Consider the following 10,718-nt stretch of genomic DNA (forward strand, 5'->3'; position numbering starts at 1 on the left):
CTTCTTCATTTGGGGAATTTGCTAAACTTTCAGAAACCAAAGCTTTAACAAAGCAGTAAAACTGACTGAGACCCCTGTACTTAAAGTCATCCTTTATGCCTTTCCTTTTTTATGGCTTATTTGCAAAAAAAAAATCCTTAATCAAATGTTGCAGTATTGCTATGTGCAGATATTTTGTTTTCACGGTGCTGAGAATGCTTCCTTCTGCTGAGTTTTTTTCAAACATTGGCTTTCGATGATGTAATAGAGGGCAGAATTTATTTTAAGGCCACATTCTCCAGACAGCACAAGCCCACAGCAACAAGACCGTCACTATCTTTTTAATGGTGAAGTTAAGAACTTTGCAGTCTATACCAAGAATTTTGCTTTTGTTTTCATTACATGACATAAGTTACATAATCCATAAGGATTTATTGTGTTGAGTTCACTCAAAGGAAATGGTAAAAATGTAGCATCGATAGCATAATATATGGGGGAACAACTATCAAACAAACATAAATCCAATATTTCTACTCCAAAAAAAAGCAATCAGAATTGTCAACCATGCTAAATACTACGCACCAACAAATCCACTTTTCATCCAGTCAAACACCATAAAATTATACGATTTAATCAAATTCAAGACAGCAATAACAATGTACAAGGCACACAACCAGATGCTCCCACACTGTATCCTGGAGTTGTTCCTGGTGAGGGAAAGCAGGCACAACCTATGGGGCTATGGCATTTTCGAGCAGAAATGGCCAAGAACAAAAAAAATGTCAAGGTGTATCAGTGTCGAAGGGGTGAAACTGTGGAACCGCCTGGATGAGGAACTAAAAAAAAGTAGCTCAATTTATAAATTTAAAAAAAAATTATAAATCTAAAATAATGGATAAATATAGAACACAAATATAAATTATCTTCATATTAAACTGTCTAAATTATGCCACTTTCCTCCTGCAGCTATCCCCAAATCGTGAGTGACCACATTTATTTTCTTCTCTTCTTTGTTTATTTTCTTGTTTTGTTCGTTCGTTTCGTTTTCTTCTTATTAGTATCTTTTGTTTCTGAAGTCTGCCTTTGTTGAAAAGGATAGGCAAAATAAGCCATGAGGCTTCAGCCTATACCTTTTTGGTCAAAAAAAAAAAAAAAAAAAGGAAATGTGTACATATATATAATATATATATTTATACCTGTGTGTATACTGTACATATACAGTGTGTATTTGCAAACATCTTAAAATGTAAATGACCAAAACAAATAAACTAAACTAAACTAAATAATATGTGTATGAGCCATTAGCTCCGCCCATCACCATGCCTCCAGGATCCCCCACCATTAAAAAAACATTAAGGTCTAATCTCTTAATTTTCAGGAAGAAAAATCTCCTAATGATTTTCAGTGTTCATCGTTCTTACAGATTTTTGCACTTATGCTCAGATGTAAAGCTATTCGAAAAGGTACCAGATATTATAAATAAAAGGCCTAAAACAAGCATCCTAAGACCATTTAAAATATTATGAGTGACCTAACTTTACTTTATATGTGGAACTAAAGGTCATCTCAGAGGCTTTTATTCATATTTAACCATGGCAAGCTTTATTCCCCACTGATTCATCCACCTTTTATGGCCACCGACTTTGGTTTGTTAGAGTGAGAGGCCTCTGACTGGCTGCTGGAGAACAGTCTGCAAATGATCGACATGTGCATGTGCGCGACAGTGATACGTGCATGAAATTTTAATTCTGAATTCAAACAATGACATCCAAATGTTTTTTTCTTAATGCCTACATGAAAGCACTTCCTTATTATGCTGCATGTAACAAATCAGAGCAGGATGATGCACCACTTACAGCAAAGCAAAACAAAGGTTCTTCAGAGGGAGATGACTGACTCTACAACACGCAATGCCAGTGACTGATGAAATCTAGCATGTTTGTATCTGTGATTGTCTGTGTTTTTGTCTCTTTCATAGCCTCAGCTCATTTTACTTGCCACTAATTAACAGGGGGACAGATACAATGAATCCATCTGAGGGCAGTGTTTAAAAAAACCCTTTCCAGAATTGAAGCTGCACATATTCTTTCAATTAGCAAACTCCAAATATTTATGAAGAGAACATTTCCTCTCTGGAAGGAAGGAAGGTTTCTGTGTGTGATTGTCTCCTGTTGACTCATGCTGGGGTATATTGATCCCGTGGGCTCATGCTTCATTTCGCTTCTGCTCTGAAATCATCATTTAAGAATTGTCCAGCATCTCTGCAGTACGCTCTCGTTAGGCAGCATGATAATATACACAGAGACAGAGGTGGACAGAGTACTCGACCCCAGTACTTGAGTAAAAGTACAAATACTACTGGTCAAAATTTACTCCGTTACAAGTAAAAGTAGCTCAGTCAAAATATTACTCGAGTAAGAGTAGAAAAGTACTTGCTTTTAAAGGTACTTAAATATCCAAAAGTAAATGCTTTTAAATTTACTTTAAGTAAAGTAAAGTTAAGAGTAAGAGTAAATGTCTTATTTTCCACATCAGTAAATTACTATATTTTTTCTAAATTAATTTAAGGATCTTTTAACTCTTGCTTCTGAGAATTAACTCTTTGAAACCAGCTGCACTGATGTGCTGCTTTTAGAACCACAATGTTATATAAAACCTGCAGAAACACCAAAAACAAATCAAATGAATGGGATCATAAGAGGACAGCAGATGATGCAGAGTTTATTAACAATCATGAACTGAAACCAAATGAACCTGCACCATCCAACTAAGTCTGGATCCCCCTCAAAGACCACTGCTTTACAAAAAACTACATCTCTGCTTTCAATAACTCAATGTTGAAGTCACTTAACTTTAGAGAGGACATGTACCAGTACAATATAGCAATATAGAGCATAACAAACTGTCTCCCCATGTCTGTCTTGTCTGTCTCCCAATGTCAGTCTCTGTGCCTGTCTCCCAATATTCTTCTCCTGACGCAGGCGTAGCCATTGTTGCAGCTCTGTCTTGACTTGTTGCGGCTCTGTCTTGACAAACGCAGGCTACTTTGGCGGTATCGTTTTGAGGAGGCTTGACGTATTTCCGCTTTACGTACATCCCAGTGGAGAGCGTGCACTGTGATAGGTCTCCTCCTTTGACAAAAACAGCTTGTGTCCAATAGGATTTTAGGGAAGAAGAAAAAAGAGCAGACCTGAAAGTAACGAGTACTTTTCAGCCTTCCTAGAAATTTACTCGAGTAAAAGTAAAAATATTTGTCTTGGAAATGTATTCAAGTAAGAGTAATAAGTACCAAAGAAATCTAATACTCAAGTAAAGTACAAATCTTCTGGATATGTACTTAAGTACAGTACTCAAGTAAATTTACTCCGTTACTGTCCACCACTGCACAGAGACAATGGAAAATGATGCCGCTAACCAATATTGTTCACATTTAAAAGGATAACAGAACCAGTGCTTTTCACACACCTTCATTCCTTAATCCTCACCACCATGTCCTTTGTTCAACATCCACATTTGAATCTCTCTTCAGTCGGTGGACTCTCAAACTTCAGCCACGTTAGATCAGCTGCCTCTGCTGTCATGTGTGAAGTGCATCTTTGTTTCTTCGCTTTGTGTTGAGTTTTTCTTTTTGCGTGTTCTCCGTCGTGAAGATGCCATGAAATGAAGCTATGGTATCTGTTTGTGGATGCTTTGTTGTTGTTGTTTTTTAAACAGTTAAAGGTTTTTTTTTCTCAAACTAATTATCCAAAGACAGCTGAGATTTTTCATATTTTGTTCACTGATATAAAACAGATAAAAGTGGTCTGTTATATTTTATGACTAGAAACCCATCACCAGTCTCATCATCATTATCACACTGATACAGAGGAAAAGCAATTGCAGTGACAGATTCTGCTGCTCTGCTAAAGAAGCACCAAAGGTCCACTACAGGAGTTAAGATGTGACTATCCCATCACGCCCTCCCCCAAAACACACATCTTCACTATGACAAATAGCCTGTGACGCGTCTCTGTGAACATGACACGGAAGGGTCCAATCCTCTCTTCAGGGCAGAGATGGCAGCAAAGACTCCCACTGGTCAAATCTGATTATTATTATCATTATCATTATTATTATTATTATTATTATTATTATAATAAATATACCTTATCTGACAAAATTGTAAACAACATTTAAGTATAATTAAGCAGCATGGTCTGTTGACAGATGGCTGGGTGTCATTGCTTTACCTACTTAGCATTTAGCACCGTCTTGGCTTGACTTCTGAGGTTGTTGTTTTTTTTAAACCTTTATTCATCCCACAATTGTAAATTACTCTTCAGCTTTTGTCCCATCACTAATCAGGGTAGGGGCAGTGAGCTGCCATTTTTCTGGCAATCGGGGAGCAGTTAGGGTTAAGGGCCCTGTTCAGGGGCCCAAAGGGGCTCACCACCGTTGCAATCCAGGCACTTAAACCGAGAGGGACCTGGCTGCAGGCAAGATGGCCGACAAGGGCGCCGCCATACTTCCATCCATACCGGAAGTCCATAACCGAAGTTGGTCACTTCACTAATATATATTTATTTTTTTAATTTTTTTTTTATTAACATTTGTTAAAAGTTTGCAACAGTGTTATAATGTGTTGTGCTTTTTGTTTTGCTTTTTTATTTGAGTAATACTCTTTATATGTTATAATTCAACGTGAAATTGCATAATGTGAAATTTTGTTATCATTGTACTGTTTGCAAATGTTAATTTAAAAAAAAAAAAATCAATAAAAAAAATTATATATTAACAAAGTGACCAACTTCCGATATGGATGGAAGTATGGCGGCGCCCTTGTCGGCCATCTTGCCTGCAGCCAGGTACTCTTGCTTAAACCTGGGTCCTCCAGACCCAAGCCCACCCCTGTAAGAACTAGGTTAACCCCCCCCCCCCTTTTTTTATCTGATATAGTTGTATAAATATATAGTTGTGAATAAAGACACATAAGCATAATCATTCTGGTTTTAAACACGATGGGCCTTGTTACCTGTAGTAAGAGACTGCTGCATCTGGTTTTGGGTTTCCCTGTTAGCGTTCATGGTCAACGTTTAGCAAGGCTAGCAGCCTGAAACAGCTATCTTTGCCCCCTGTTGAAAGCTGCTAGCCAATCCGCTTACCAGAGGACATCAACTGCACTGTATCCAGCTTTTTGACCTCTACCTCTTGCAGTAGCTGGGTCTTCCGGTCTACCTTAGTCTCGAATCACTTCAGGACCCATCTGAGTTGACTAAGTGGATCACTAGCCAGCAAATGAGTGCTGCCAAAGATAACGTGAGGATAGTGATGGACCTACGCTATTTGTGATGACCAGCGGCTGAGCAACAGCCCCGCTATTCCTTGTTTCAGCTCTGGCAGCACTCATTTCAGATGCTTATTCAGTGGTGATATTTGAAAATGGGGATCGTCTGACAGATGTGATCAAATTAAATGTCAGGTAGGGTTGCCACCTTTCAGAAATAGAAATAAGGGACGCCCCGATTTCAGCAGCGCAGGAGCCAAAAAAAAGCCCCAAAACTTCTAAACTGAATAAAAATGTGTTTATTTTATATGAAAAAAACAAAATGCTTTGATTTAAAGTTTAAAGTGCTTTAATAGCATTGAACTTGTATGACTGTACAGACAGCCAACCCTACTAGCAACTGAAATATCCTCCTATGCTACGTATGTCCACCTCAGCCAGGATATATATAATATAGTTACAGGTGAAGAATATGGTGTAAAAGTTAATTTATTTCAATAATTCAACTAGAATATGGTTTAAAAGTTAATTTATTTCAATAATTCAACTAGAATATGGTGTAAAGGTTAATTTATTTCAATAATTCAACTAGAATATGGTTTAAAAGTTAATTTATTTCAACAATTCAACTAGAATATGGTTTAAAAGTTAATTTATTTCAATAATTCAACTATGGTGTAAAAGTTAATTTACACAAACAAAGATTTTGCTGGCCTTAATGTTTCCTGTGTTTTATTTTGTTCATTATTGTTAAATTTAGTGTTGATGTGTGTATGGGGCGTTAATGAAAATACAGGACGCAACATTTTTTTCTCAAATAAAGGACAATTCCGTATTTTACGGGACGGGTGGCAACCCTAATGTCAGGTTACATTAGTTAGCATCATAGGTGAGCATAAGTCTAGTGGTTGCATTGCATTGCACTACTTTTCTAGACTGGATCAACCAGGGTTGGGCAGCTTCGGTCCTCACCAACAAGGCGCCATGCAATAAAAACCTCAATTTTATTCATAAGGCACTAGAAAATATAGCACAGTTGGCCAAAATAAGAAAACATGTAAAAACAAATATAAAAAGAGCAAGAGCAAGAGGAAATAAAATATTAAACAATAAAAACCAAGATCTCAAACTGTTTTTTAAAAAGGGGAAGTGATTCTGGCTGGCTGATGTGCAAAGGCAAATTCTTCCATGATTCTGGGGCAGCGACTGAAAAAGCTCGTTCACCTCAAGGCTTTCTGGTTGTCATAGAGAGGACAGACAATAACTGAGCTGCCGAGGAATCATGAAGGAGCTGGCGCAGGTCAGACAGAAACTTTGGAGTGTGACCACAAAGACATTTAAAAACAAAAGAATTAAAAAAAATCAATGACAAAATGGACAGGGAGCCGGTGAAGTGATGCAAAATTTGGAGTAACTGCTCTCGTTTTCATTCATCAATTAAAAGCAGAGCAGCAACAATTTGAACCAACTGCTGGCGTGCAAGTGACTTCTGGCTAACCCGAACATAAAATGCATTCCAGTAGTCTCGGCATGTCGCGATAAAAGCATGGATAAAAGTCTCAAAGGGATGTTGAGAGACAAATGACTAAAACCTTGGCCGGTTGACTCAAGTAAAAAAGCTGAGTTTGACCATTGGGCTAATTAAATTTAAAACTGCTGGCCAGTTTTACACCAGGGCTTGGCGCTGTAGGTTTTTAATTTTTGCTTAAAAAGAACCCAAGCCAACATGGCTTACAGACATTATTAGGTCAAAATAAAATGAATTCAGTGTTTTCTTGATTAAAACAAAAAAAAAAAAGAAATTTCAAAATCCTGTTTGGGAAACCTCTGTGTCTACGGGTGCAAAACACAACGATATGACCAGGAAAAGTAGCTCCAGACTTCATGTCTCACATCTGTAGCCGGATCCAAATCCAGAACAAGTTAATCTCTTCTAAACTGGGCTTTCTTCCAGCTCTGGTCAAATTTTCATGCTGATTCTTCCGTTAAGTTTTGATGAATTCTAATGGGATGCAGAAATGCAAACAAAGAGGACTTACAAAAAATGTAACCTCCTTTGTGGAGATAATAAATAAGGAAGAAATACTTAATGTGTTTTCAGAGAATGTAATCAAAGCTTCAGATTAATTTATTACCTTGGGGAGCTTAAAAACCATAATTAATAGCGAAAAAAACATTGTATTTTGCTTCTTTAAGGTCCAAGTTTGTGTTGACCTGCAAGAATAGCATAGCTGACGCTTTTTCCTATTTCTATTCTACAATTAATGTCTCGTATCAGATGTTTTATTTCACTGTAAAACCTGCAACATGTCTCCAAAAACGGATTAGTTGTAGCTGATCATTTGCTGGTATCGGCCAGACAAAAGGAGTTTGTCTCAGTCTCAATGCTCAACCCTGCTTGCAGAGTGGAAAATGTGAATGGTTCGCTTGGACGTGACTCTGACATGTTCAGGGTTTGAGTTATTCTAAAGAGGTCTCCCGGGTTTTGGAGAGCACAGGAGAAAGGAGACGAGAGGAATCCATATTAATACAACAAACTTACACCATTGCTTGTTTGTTCAGATGGTTTTCCTCGTGGTGAAGGGGGAGATCAAATGGCCACATCACTTATAAATTGTCCATAAATGTTACTGATGTTGGTCTCGCTCGCTGGTTTGAAGAATAACTCAACTCTATGGCTCCAGCAGGCCTTTGAGCAAACATGAATGTGATGGTGTACAACAGAGGCTAAATGCTCCCTCTGCTCTGACCGTTTCACGGGACTGAAGCTAACATTAAGACTCTCTCAACTGATAGCAGGCACTGACAGGTCAACTAACCCAGAACCAGCAATTTCCCCCTTTCTAGAAGAAAGAAGACAACATTTTTAAAATGAGTCTTCCCAGCCCATAATTGCATGATTACACTTCATAGAATACTTAAACAACAGGGTGATTCTCAGAGCTCTACAAAGACATTAAAACATGCATAAAAAAGCATGATTTAAAGTTTAAACAAAAAGATAATAATAATAAGATAGAAATATGAATTACATGATTCAAACCTGAGGTCTCTAACCCAAACAGAATTTACAAAATGTTAAATATGATTAAGTTTTGAATCTCAAATTTAAAAGTACCAGTGTAGAAAACAGTTAAAAAGCAAAAATTAAAGACAGACAAACGTCAGTTAAAAATAATTAACAAATGAGATGCAAGAAACTAAACATTGCAGCACATTGAGGGATATTACACTTTACATTGACACTTTACACTGTATATTTACACTTTACACTGTCACTTTACACTGTATATTTTATTTAAACCACAGTCACTCTATTGTACATTTTTTCTGACATTCTTATATTTATATATTTTTTTGTACATTTTTTCATATGTATTTCTTGACCATATGAGACATGCCCCACTTATCTGTTTATTTTATTTTTATTTTATTTTTTATTATCCTATTTGATGCCTTCAACGTTTTGCTGCTCAGTTGCCTTGAAATGGCCCCTCAGGGATAAATAAAGTTTTTCTGAATCTGAATCTGAATTACTGAAATGCAGCAGTAAATAAAAGTTTTCAACCTTGAATTTAACCAGCTGAAAGTTTTAGCAGCCCTGATGTATTCTGGGGCTTTTTTCCACAGGTGAGGAGCACAAAAGCTGAACGCTGCCTCACCATGTTGGTTCTAACTCTGGGTACAGAAAGTAACAGCAGGATTTTAACATCTATTCTGTGACAGGAAGCCAATGTAAAGATATAAGAACTAGAGTTATATAGTCATCTCTCTTGGTCTTAGTGAGGACTCAGCAGCAGAGTTCTGGACTAACTGCAGCTGTTTGATGGTTTTTTTAGGGAGACCTGTGAGAACAGCGTTACAGTAGTCCAGTCTACTGAAGATAAGAGCATGGACAAGTTTTTCCAAGTCCTGATGAGACATCAGTCCTTTAATCCTCCAGATGTTCTTTTAGGCGATAACAGGCTGACTTCACCATTGTCTTAATGTGGCTGTTAAAGTTCAGGTCTGAGTCCAGAACACCTCCCAGGTCTCTGGCTTGGCTATTGTTTATTAATCTGTACTTGAAGTTGAGTGCTGACTTTTGATCTTTCTTCCTTGGCTCCAAATACTCTTATTTCTGTTTTGTCTTTATGAACTGAAGAAAATTCTGGCACAAAAATTCTGGGACATCCGTGTTTGATCAATGCATTTGATCAATGATTGAATTGAATGATTGTCTCCTGGTGAGATGTTTATATAGATTTGTGTCATCTGAGTAGTTATGGTAACACATTTTGTTCTTTTTCATAATTTGAGCAAGTGGGAACATATAGATGTTAAACAACAGAGGTCCTAGAACTGAACCTTGGGGAACTCCACATGTTATTTTGTTAGCTCTGATTTGTACAGACACAACATAGTCCCTGTCTTGTGGTCCAAATAACGAAGCACATCTTTGTTGACAAGAAGCAGTATGCCTTAAGAAAACTATTCATGTTACATGTTGTATCAGTTGAAACACTTGAAATGGTGATGATTGGACTCATTAAAGTAGTATTAATCATCATTAGAAGCTAAGTCAGTCAAGCTAAAATGGATAACTCTTATTCGGGCGTGTTTCAGCTGGCTTCATAATGCATGTTTGATCCTCCCATTTGCACATGGCACCAGGCAAAGGCTTCAAAGGAGAGCTTAAGAAAACTTACGGGTGACGTCACAGGTGGTTTGTCGGCCTCTGGTTCAAACACAGGGAATCCCAATGCTCCTCAATACCTGCTGATCGGTAACGTCACAGCTGCCTCCAGACCCTAACTCACAACTTAGATAAGTAGTTAGCGTTTGCCTTTATTATGACTCATAAATTACAGGTCTCTCAAGTTTCATGCATTGAGCGTGAGACTTAAGTTCAGATGCTCTTATGCCACATGTGGCAATTCTCACGCTGAGAAATTAACTTCACCGCATAGTAATTCCAACAGCACATTTTACAAACGAGTAAAACGTAGACTACACTACTGCCCACTGAGCTCTCAGCTCAGAGGAACTGTCTTGAACCTATCAGCCAATCAGAAAATTGAATTTTTTGTAACTGGGTAAGGTCCGAGTTTCAAGCTTCAAGCGTTCCATGAATGCGTAGCGGAGGTAACCTAAGTTACCGCACGCACACATACACGCACGCACGCACGCACGCACGCACGCACGCACGCACGCACGCACGCACGCACGCACGCACTTATTATTTTGTATTATAATTATACATAATTAGGACAAATTATTTAATGTAGCATGAATATTGTGAAGAGACAACGTCCACTACAGTGTTTTCCTTTGTTATAAAATAAATAAAACCGTGTACAGTATTTGATATAGTCAAATTTGATCATCAGAAGCTGGGTCCATGGGTCCATGGGTCCATGGGGACCCCCCCCCCCCAAAAAAAAAATCTGACTCCAAGTCAACTTCCAAACTTGAGAGCCCTGCTCATAAACTATAG

The sequence above is a fragment of the Cololabis saira genome, chromosome 11 (assembly GCF_033807715.1).
Source record: "Cololabis saira isolate AMF1-May2022 chromosome 11, fColSai1.1, whole genome shotgun sequence".
NCBI lineage: Eukaryota > Metazoa > Chordata > Actinopteri > Beloniformes > Belonidae > Cololabis > Cololabis saira.